Below are 10000 nucleotides of genomic sequence, written 5' to 3'. Positions count from 1 at the left end.
TGGCGTCAGGTTTTTGCTCCAACCCAGTTGCTTAATAAGAAGTACTTCTGCTTCACTTTAGTGGTCTCGCTCATTAAGATTTTGATCCCTTATTGTTTATTTTAGTTTTAAACGGCTGGATTATTGGTTTTTAATTGTTCTTAATTAGCAATAACATGCAAATGACAAAAGACACCAGCATTTCTCCACTTAGCTTCTTTCCATTGACACCTCTGTGTGTATTTATCATGCACTATTGGGTTTATTAATGAAATACTTGGAAGGAAAGTGAAGGACTGAGAATAAGTCCTCCATTTTATGCTTCACCCGTATCCCTTATCTTTAAGTTTGTATTTGTAGGTCCCTAAAGTTTGGATTTTATTTATTTTATTAAATCTATTCCAGACCCCCTCACCCTACATCCTAACTTTAAAGTCACCATTATTAGGCCCTGATGTTAATTAATTTTCTTTCGGGTTCCTGATGTTAATTTCTTCCCTAGTATTGTGACCCTCAGGTTTAAATCTGTCCCGTGTTTGGTTTACCTGATGTTAATTTGAGCCCTCTGTCATCCCTGATGTTAAAAACTTAAATATGTTTATTTAACCCTAATGTTAAGATTCTGATAAAGGCCATAATAGTGATTAAAATGAATGAGAAGGTCTATCCCATCCCCAATCCTAAACCTAAAAATCACTACATAACATCCGTAAGGTTAATGTAGATTCTTAATTAGATCCCTGAGCTTAAAAATAGATATTTTACAGGGTCCCTAATGTTAAAAATTGTCTACGGGAAACAATAAATAATAAAAGTCTAGCCACCATCCCTATCCCATACCTTAAAGTTTGTATTTGTGGGTCCCTGAGGTTAAGTTTGGGATTTCTGTTTATTTATCTAGTTAGTTATTTATTTAGCTAATTCATCCCCACTTAAATATTTATTTCCCTTTTTTAACCCCAATTGAATTTATCGAAAAATGTATATAAAGATCATTATTTATTTATTTATCTCTTTTTAAATGTGTATTTAATTACACATTTCTTTAGATATCATTAAAATCCTTTTAGGGGGAATGGGAGGGGTTAATCTATTTTTAGAACCTGACTCATTTTATCCTCTTTAAAGACCGTAAGAATAATTTTAGATAAAGATTTCTGGAAACAAATTTTACAAAGAATATTTAAGGATTTATTTATTTATTGAATTTTAGGGAAACAGCCGGCTGGTACAAGACCTTTTATAAAATTTTATTTATTGAGTTGACTGTGTGTGCCAGACCATGCCAGTATTGGCCTAATCTCCTACCCTAGTCCTCCATTTTAGGCTTCATGTTGTTTGGATGATATCATTAGAAAGGAAAAAAAATCCAGGACATGAGAATGACCTGACAATCACTTTCAGCTGCTCCCATTAGGGGTCGCCATAGCGAATCATCATCTTCCATCTCTTCCTGTCCTCGACATCTTGCTCTGTCACCCCCATCAACTTCATGTCCCCTCTCACCACATCCATAAACCTTCTCTTAGGCCTTCCTCTTTTCCTCTTACCTGTCAGCTCAATCCTCATCATCCTTCTCCCAGTATACCCAGCATCTCTCCTCTGCACATGTCCAAGCCAACACAATCTCACCTCTCTGACTTTGTTTCCCCTCTAATGTCCTCATTTCTAATCCTGTCCATCCTCATCACACCCAATGCAAATCTTAACATCTTCAGCTCTGCCACCTCAAGCTCTGTCTTCTGCTTTCTGGTCAGTGCCACCGTCTCCAGCCCATAATAACACAGCTGGTCTCACTACCGTCCTGTAGACCTTCCCTTTCACTCTTGCTGATACCCGTCTCTCACAGATCACTCCTGACACTCTTCTCCACCCTGCCTCTCTTCTTCATTTCACTTCCACAATCCCCGTTACTCTGTACTGTTGATCCCAAGTATTTAAACTCATCCACCTTCATCAACTCTACTCTCTTCATCCTCACCATTCCACTGACCTCCCTCTCATTTACACACATGTATTCTCTCTTGGTGGTCCTACGGACCTTTATTCCTCTCCTCTCTAGAGCATATCTCCACCACTCCAGGGTCTCCTCAACCTGCTCCCTACTATCACTACAGGTCACAATGTCATCAGCAAACATCACCGTCCACAGGGACTCCAGTCTAATCTCATCTATCAACCTGTCCATCAACATTGCAAATAAGAAAGGGCTCAGAGCCGATCCCTGATGTAATCTCACCTCCGTCACTCCTACCGCAGACCTCACCACAGTCACACTTCCCTCGTACATATCCTGTACAACTCTTATGTACTTCTCTGCCACTCCCGACTTCCTCATACAATACCACAGCTCCTCTCTCCTCACCCTGTCATATGCTTTCTCCAGGTCCACAAAGACGCAATGCAACTCCTTCTGGCCTTCACTAAACTTCTCCATCAACACCCTCAGAGCAAACATCACATCTGTGGTGCTCTTTCTTGGCATGAAACCATCCTGCTGCTCACTAATCATCACCTCACTTCTTAACTGAGCTTCCACTACTCTTTCCCATAACTTCATGCTGTGGCTCATTAATTTTATCCCCCTGTAGTTACTGCAGTCCTGCACATCCCCCTTATTCTTAAATATCAGCACCAGTACACTTCTTCTCCACTCCTCAGTCATCCTCTCACTTTCCAAGATTCCATTAAACAATCTGGTTAAGAACTCCACTGCCATCTCTCCTAAATACCTCCATGCTTCCACAGGTATGTCATCTAGACCAACATGCTTTCCATTTTTCATCCTCTTCCTCTCTGTCCTTACTTCCTCCTTGCTAATCCGTTGCACTTCCTGATTCACTATCTCCACATCATCCAACCTTTTCTTTCTCTCGTTCTCTTCATTCATCAACTTCTCAACATACTCTTTCCATCTGCTCAACACACTCTCCTCACTTGTGAGTACGTTTCCATCTTTATCCTTTATCACCCTAACCTGCTGCACATCTTTCCCAGCTCGGCCCCTCTGTGTAGCCCACTGGTCCTTTTCTCCCTCCTTAGTGTCCAGCCTCTCATACAACTCATCATACACCTTTTTTTTTAGCCTTCGCCACCTCTCTCTTCACCTTGAGCCTTATCTCCTTGTACTCTTGTCTACTTTCTGCATCTCTCTGACTATCCCACTTCTCCATCCTCTTCCTCTGTATACTCTCCTGTATTTTTCCCATTCCACCACCAGATTTCCTTTTCCTCCTTCCTTTTTTCCAGATGTCATGCCAAGCACCTTCTTGCTGTCACCCTACTACATCTGCTGCAGTTTCCCAGCTGTCTGGTAATTCTTCACTACCACCCAGTGCCTGTCTCACCTTCTTCCTAAACTCAACCTTGCAGTCTTCCTTTTTCAACTTCCACCATTTGATCCTTGGCTCTGCCCTCACTCTCTTCCTTTTTTTGATCTCCAACGTCACACTAAAGACCACCACACTATGCTGTCTAACTACAGTTTCCCCTGCCACCACTTTGCAGTCTTCAATCTCCTTCAGATTGACTCTTCTGGATAGGATGTAATCTACCTGTGTGCATCTTCCTCCACTCCACACCTGACATTGCAGAGTTAACGCACTAAAAATCCATGAAATTAAATTATTGGCAAGAATTGCTTTCTAATTAAGCATCTGGGTTGGATCAAAAACCTGCAGCCCTCCAGGACTGACTTTGCCCACCCCTGGTCTACAATGATCTGGGTAAGTGTAGGACGACAGGAAAAGCAAGAAATGCTCAACACATAACTAAAACAGAAACCTTTTCCATGTTACAGTAAAAAATGATGTGAAGTGTATAATGTGTGAAGACTTTAGTCCAAATATCAAATAAATGTGTGCGCTTTTATTTCATCACTAGACATTAAGCCCATTACAATAACGGGCGCTAGAACAGTAGTGCATGAACATTAGTAGGACCAGTCTGTATTAAATGGCAAGGGACCTTGACCTCATTCTGTTTCTTGTCTTAATTTTTTTTTTTTTGTCAAAAATATTTTTGCAAGAAGCCTAAAGTAAAATAATAATAAAAAATAAAATATAAACGTACACTCACCTAAAGGATTATTAGGAACACCTGTTCAATTTCTCATTCATGCCATTATCTAATCAACCAATCACATGGCAGTTGCTTCATTTAGGGGTGTGGTCCTGGTCAAGACAATCTCCTGAACTCCAAACTGAATGTCAGAATGGCAAAGAAAGGTGATTTAAGAAATTCTGAGCGTGGCATGGTTGTTGGTGCCAGACGGGCCGGTCTGAGTATTTCACAATCTGCTCAGTTACTGGGATTTTCATGCACAACCATTTCTAGGGTTTACAAAGAATGGTGTGAAAAGGGAAAAACATCCAGTATGCGGCAGTCCTGTGGGCGAAAAATGCCTTGTTGATGCTAGAGGTCAGAGGAGAATGGGCCGACTGATTCAAGCTGATAGAAGAGCAACTTTGACTGAAATAACCACTCGTTACAACTGAGGTATGCAGCAAAGCATTTGTGAAGCCACAACACGCACAACCTTGAGGCGGATGGGCTACAACAGCAGAAGACCCCACCGGGTACCACTCATCTCCACTACAAATAGGAAAAAGAGGCTACAATTTGCACGAGCTCACCAAAATTGGACAGTTGAAGACTGGAGAAATGTCGCCTGGTCTGATGAGTCTCGATTTCTGTTGAGACATTCAAATGGTAGAATCAGAATTTGGCGTAAACAGAATGAGAACATGGATCCATCATGCCTTGTTACCACTGTGCAGGCTGGTGCTGGTGGTGTAATGGTGTGGGGGATGTTTTCTTGGCACACTTTAGGCCCCTTAGTGCCAATTGGGCATCGTTTAAATGCCACGGGCTACCTGAGCATTGTTTCTGACCATGTCCATCCCTTCATGACCACCATGTACCCATCCTCTGATGGCTACTTCCAGCAGGATAATGCACCATGTCACAAAGCTCGAATCATTTCAAATTGGTTTCTTGAACATGACAATGAGTTCAGTGTACTAAAATGCCCCCCACAGTCACCAGATCTCAACCCAATAGAGCATCTTTGGGATGTGGTGGAATGGGAGCTTCGTGTCCTGGATGTGCATCCCACAAATCTCCATCAACTGCAAGATGCTATCCTATCAATATGGGCCAACATTTCCAAAGAATGCTTTCAGCACCTTGTTGAATCAATGCCACGTAGAATTAATGCAGTTCTGAAGGCGAAAGGGGGTCAAACGCCGTATTAGTATGGTGGTCCTAATAATCCTTTAGGTGAGTGTAGAGATATCTATATATATATATTTTGGGGAGCCAAACAGGCAAATACATTGATTGTCTGACTCTACCATTTGAATGTCTCAACAGAAATCGAGACTCATCAGACCAGGCAACATTTTTCCAGTCTTCAACTGTCCAATTTTGGTGAGCTCGTGCAAATTGTAGCCTTTTTTCCTATTTGTAGTGGAGATGAGTGGTACCCGGTGGGGTCTTCTGCTGTTGTAGCCCATCCACCTCAAGGTTGTGCGTGTTGTGGCTTCACAAATGCTTTGCTGCATACCTCGGTTGTAACGAGTGGTTATTTCAGTCAAAGTTGCTCTTCTATCAGCTTGAATCAGTTGGCCCATTCTCCTCTGACCTCTAGCATCAACAAGGCATTTTCGCCCACAGGACTGCCACATACTGGATGTTTATTCCCTTTTCACACCATTCTTTGTAAACCCTAGAAATGGTTGTGCGTGAAAATCCCAGTAACTGAGCAGATTGTGAAATACTCAGACCGGCCCGTCTGGCACCAACAACCATGCCACGCTCCAAATATCTTAAATCACCTTTCTTTCCCATTCTGACATTCAGATTGGAGTTCAGGAGATTGTCTTGACCAGGACCACACCCCTAAATGCATTGAAGCAACTGCCATGTGATTGGTTGATTAGATAATTACATTAATGAGAAATTGAACAGGTGTTCCTGATAATCCTTTACGTGAGTGTGTATACACACACACACACACACACACATCCCTGACAGTTAAACAGGAGCACTGTGATGACGAGAGGTCAGTACGCCTGCTGCTTTTGTGATTCAAGTTACATATGAATACATGATTAACTCTTTCAGGGCTGATGCTGACTTCTGTTGAAATTCAGGGGTTTGAGGACAGTAATCGACTATAAAATGTGACAAAACTCTCCCTTATGTTTAAGTTTGACTCTCTTTGCTTGAAGGAAAGTTAGGCAGCTTTGCTGATTTTTAACCTCGATTGCCAGCACGTGCAGGACTAGCGAAGAGCAGACAGCCTCTAAAATGACATCAACATCTGGCGAAAGCCTAAAGCAAATGTGCAAAGCAAAATACTCCATGGATGTTTTCTAGATTATCGTTGAATCGCACTATGACTTTCCGGACTCTGAGTTTGATGCAAGTGATCTGGAGATGGATATTGAAAATGAAAGTGAGGTACCGGCGTCAGCCTATCGGTCCCCAGCTGATCGTGGTGCTGAGCACGTTCTTGTAGCTGATACGCCTACAGCAGCGTTCGCCTAGGAGGACCACCACTTATGATGATGAGAGGTACAAACCATATTGTGTCACACTACGACTGCCACCGTTGCCCACCTGAATACAGAAAGAGAGGTAGCCGACCCACCGTTCATTCCTGCTGCCCATCGAGCCACCCCTGTGCTGCCACTGCCACCAGAGATGCCAACAGAGGCCACAGCCTTTATGTGTGGAACCAGTGCATCGTGTGCTTTTCAGAAAACGGAGTTTATTGAATAAAATATTCAGCCCTCAGAGTTAAAAGTTTATCATATACTTTGAATTATATTTGGATGCTGTATGGGTTTTGGTATTCGTTCCTGTGTATTCATTTTGTTTTGTGTGTAGCGTATGGTCACATTTTTAATGTTTGATTTTTTTTCCCCTAACTGAGCAGGCTACATTAAATGATTTATTTACGGTTTTATTACTGGAATGATGTGTGTTTTTCAATGTACTTTACTTCATGAGAAGTTTGTTAATGAATGTGTCTTGTTTTCACTCTGTTTTAATATTTTTTAAAGTGTCTCTCGAGTCCTGACAGTCAGTTAGTTAGGGCCTGAATAGGCTATGGTTCAAAGTTTTTTGTTTAGTTAATGCATTCTTTAAAAAACGCTTGACGGAATTCTGCGGCACGGAGACATTTTTCAAGTCCTTCGTCTACTGAAGAAATTCAAAGTGGTCCTTTTTGGCCAACACTTCAAACTTTGTGGACGAGTATTCAGCATCACCATCCGGACACTGACAGCGCCAGACTCCCAGTTGAAATGCAGACATAATCTCTCAACTGGGGATCCCACTGACAACTACTTTTTGTGGTTCAGTGCTTTTTGCACATTTGTTTTGATATAAATATTATAGAACGACCTGGTTTATTTTTTTTATTTATGAAGTGCTGTTCCCCACTTTATCAGAGGTTGTCTTGAGACTAATATTTAAGGGTGAAATGTATGAATAAAAAAATGAGGCAGTCCTCATTCATCAAGAAATTTAAAGACAAAATGGAGTTTGTTGGTTTTTTGAGTCTGAGCCTGTACAAGAAAACTGATGTGTACTGTGTGGCCGGGGTTAGACTTGGGATTCCCGGCCTGAATAAGCTTCCCAGTCCGGCCCTGCCATGAATATACCTTAGCAAAAAAATACTTTTTTTTTTTTAATCTTTACTAATATTTAAGATGTAATATATGTACTTGGAAAAATATTTTCCTCTTTGTGTAATGAAAAACTATGGTGTTAGATTACTGCCAAAAGTCCGTGTACGTGGAAAACGCATTTTGTAGGCGCGAAAATTAACGCGCGTTTGTAAAATGCGTTTTCCTCAAACATGGATTTTTGGCAGTAATCTAACTCCATTAAAAACGACTCCTACGTAATCAAACGAAGCGATCTCAGTGATAAACCCAGCCCTGAAGACACAACGTACAATGAATCCCTGTAGAATAACTAAGTACTTTCATTAGTCCGATTGTGGCGAAATAATGTGGTACTAAAATCAAAATACTGCCACCAGCGTATCCGCATGCGTAGTTCAGACCGGGGCGTTCGAGGAAATTGATCTCCGGCAACCCCCTTTGAGCGCATGCGCAGTGAAAAATTCGCGATCGCCCTCAAATCCTGTAAATTATTCATGCGTGTGTGTGAAACAGATCGGACTGGACCGCGCCGTAAATTGTGATAAGTACGGTTACCGTATGCATGCGCAGGCGACCGGGCACTTGGACCTTCTCGCCTGCCGTGACACCCGCTTTTACAGACGAGTCGATCTAAATCAGGCCCCCCTCTTTGAGAACCTTCGAATCCGACTACAAATCCCAGAAGTCTTTGTTAGTTCTTTAAAAGGAATACACAATACAGTAGACCCCGCCATCAAGTACTCGAAAATACAACACTTGTGTCTCGATTTTTTTTTCTTTTAACGTAAAAATAATGCGTCCCTCCACCCTTTTAGTATTATAGGTTTATGCCTCTAATTAATTCGGCTCTGTCAGAATGTCCACGTAGCCTTTCCTCCGATGCTCTGCTCGTCTTGCATACACTACCTGAGAGAAACTTATTGTGAAACTTGGAATTTCGATTTTTGGATTTTTGATTCTCTAGGAAGGGACGAGCGAGCGGCTTAAGGCCCGTTTATACTTGAGCGCAGGCAGCCTGGAGACTCAACGTGAACGTAAACAGGAGAGCTGGAGTAGGCCGCTTCTTCAAACTGCCTCTTCTTTCTCCTTCTCTCTCTTTTTTTCATTTTTATGTGCCTTTCTCGACATTCATCGCCCAAACACCGCCCTTTGCTTTTATGCCTTCTCGACGTTGCTACTCCACTCTCCCACCCCGTGTTCCCCCTTCAGCTTGATGCCCCCGTTGCTTACCTGCACTCCTCCTCGTCACTTTTAATTTTTTTTTTCCTTCTTCAGTACGCTTTTATCTCTGGAGAGTACACATGTGCCTCATATGGAAGTCCGAGCAGCGCGCCAGCGGAATTAAACAAAGAAAAACAAAGCGAGCCATGAAAGAGCGATTCGAAGGACAAGTGTTAGGACCGTGATACCACTCGATTAAACACTGCCATCTAGTGGACGGAAAGAGGATCATTGGTAAACGTCGTGTTTTTCCACTGTTAATACAATCCGTTTCTTCCGAATACAGAGAGTTCACAACGTGACGTAAAAGTAAATAAACAGATTGCTTAATAAATAAGTTTTTAGCATAAAAAAGTAATATTAATAAATTTATTTATGTGGCGCCTTTCATACACTCAAGGACACTTTACAATTCAATACACATATTAACAAGACAAAAGAAATTACATACACGAAAAAGAATAATACTCATTGAACAGACGTGTTTCTAACAGAAATTTGAAATGAATAATAGATTTTTTTCTCGCGAAGTCTGAGAGGGAGAGAATTCCAAATTTTAGGGGCTATCACTCTGAAAGATCTGGCACCCGTAGTTACTAGCCTGTATTTAGGAACTGTGAGTAACATGGCATCCAATGATCGTAATAAATGGGCAGGAGTGTAAGGATGCAGCAGCTTCGACGGATAATGAGGGGCTAACCCATGAAAGGCTTTAAAGGTGAGAAGAAAAATGTTATATTTGATTCTTGAAGAAACTGGTAACCAATGTAAATCATTGAGGACTGGAGTGATGTGAGCAGATTGTTTAGTGTGTGCAAGTAGATGAGCAGCAGAATTCTGAACATATTGTAATCTTTTGGTATATTTAGTCGGGAGGCCATAAAACAAAGCATTGCAATAGTCCAGACGGGTAGTGATGAAAGCGTGAATGAATGGCTCAGTATCTTTCACACTGCAGAAAGAATACAGATGAGCAATGTTGTGAAGATGAAAAAAGGCTGCCTGTACTATTGAGCTAATGTGTGATTGAAAAGTAAGAAGCTGATCAAAGATGACACCCAAATTACGGTTGGATGCCGAGGGCTGAACCAGGATCCCATCAATGTCAATTTTTAGCCCAC

General features: G+C 41.7%; 1 protein-coding gene across 1 annotated transcript in view; it reads right to left on the bottom strand.

The window, feature by feature from the left end:
* Positions 1 to 9026, bottom strand: part of LOC120528174 (zinc finger protein 664-like) — a 20086-nt gene extending 11060 nt beyond the window's left edge. The window contains exon 1 of the mRNA XM_039752259.1: positions 8889 to 9026. The gene's annotated coding sequence lies outside the window, so the exon portion shown is untranslated. The remainder of the gene's footprint in view (positions 1 to 8888) is intronic.
* Between the last annotated feature and the right edge of the window lie 974 nt (positions 9027 to 10000).

Source organism: Polypterus senegalus, chromosome 4 (genome assembly GCF_016835505.1).
Source record: "Polypterus senegalus isolate Bchr_013 chromosome 4, ASM1683550v1, whole genome shotgun sequence".
In the NCBI taxonomy this organism is placed as follows: Eukaryota; Metazoa; Chordata; class Cladistia; order Polypteriformes; family Polypteridae; genus Polypterus; species Polypterus senegalus.
The sequence above is the reverse complement of the archived record's forward strand: the minus strand, read 5'-3'. Positions and strand labels throughout refer to the sequence as shown.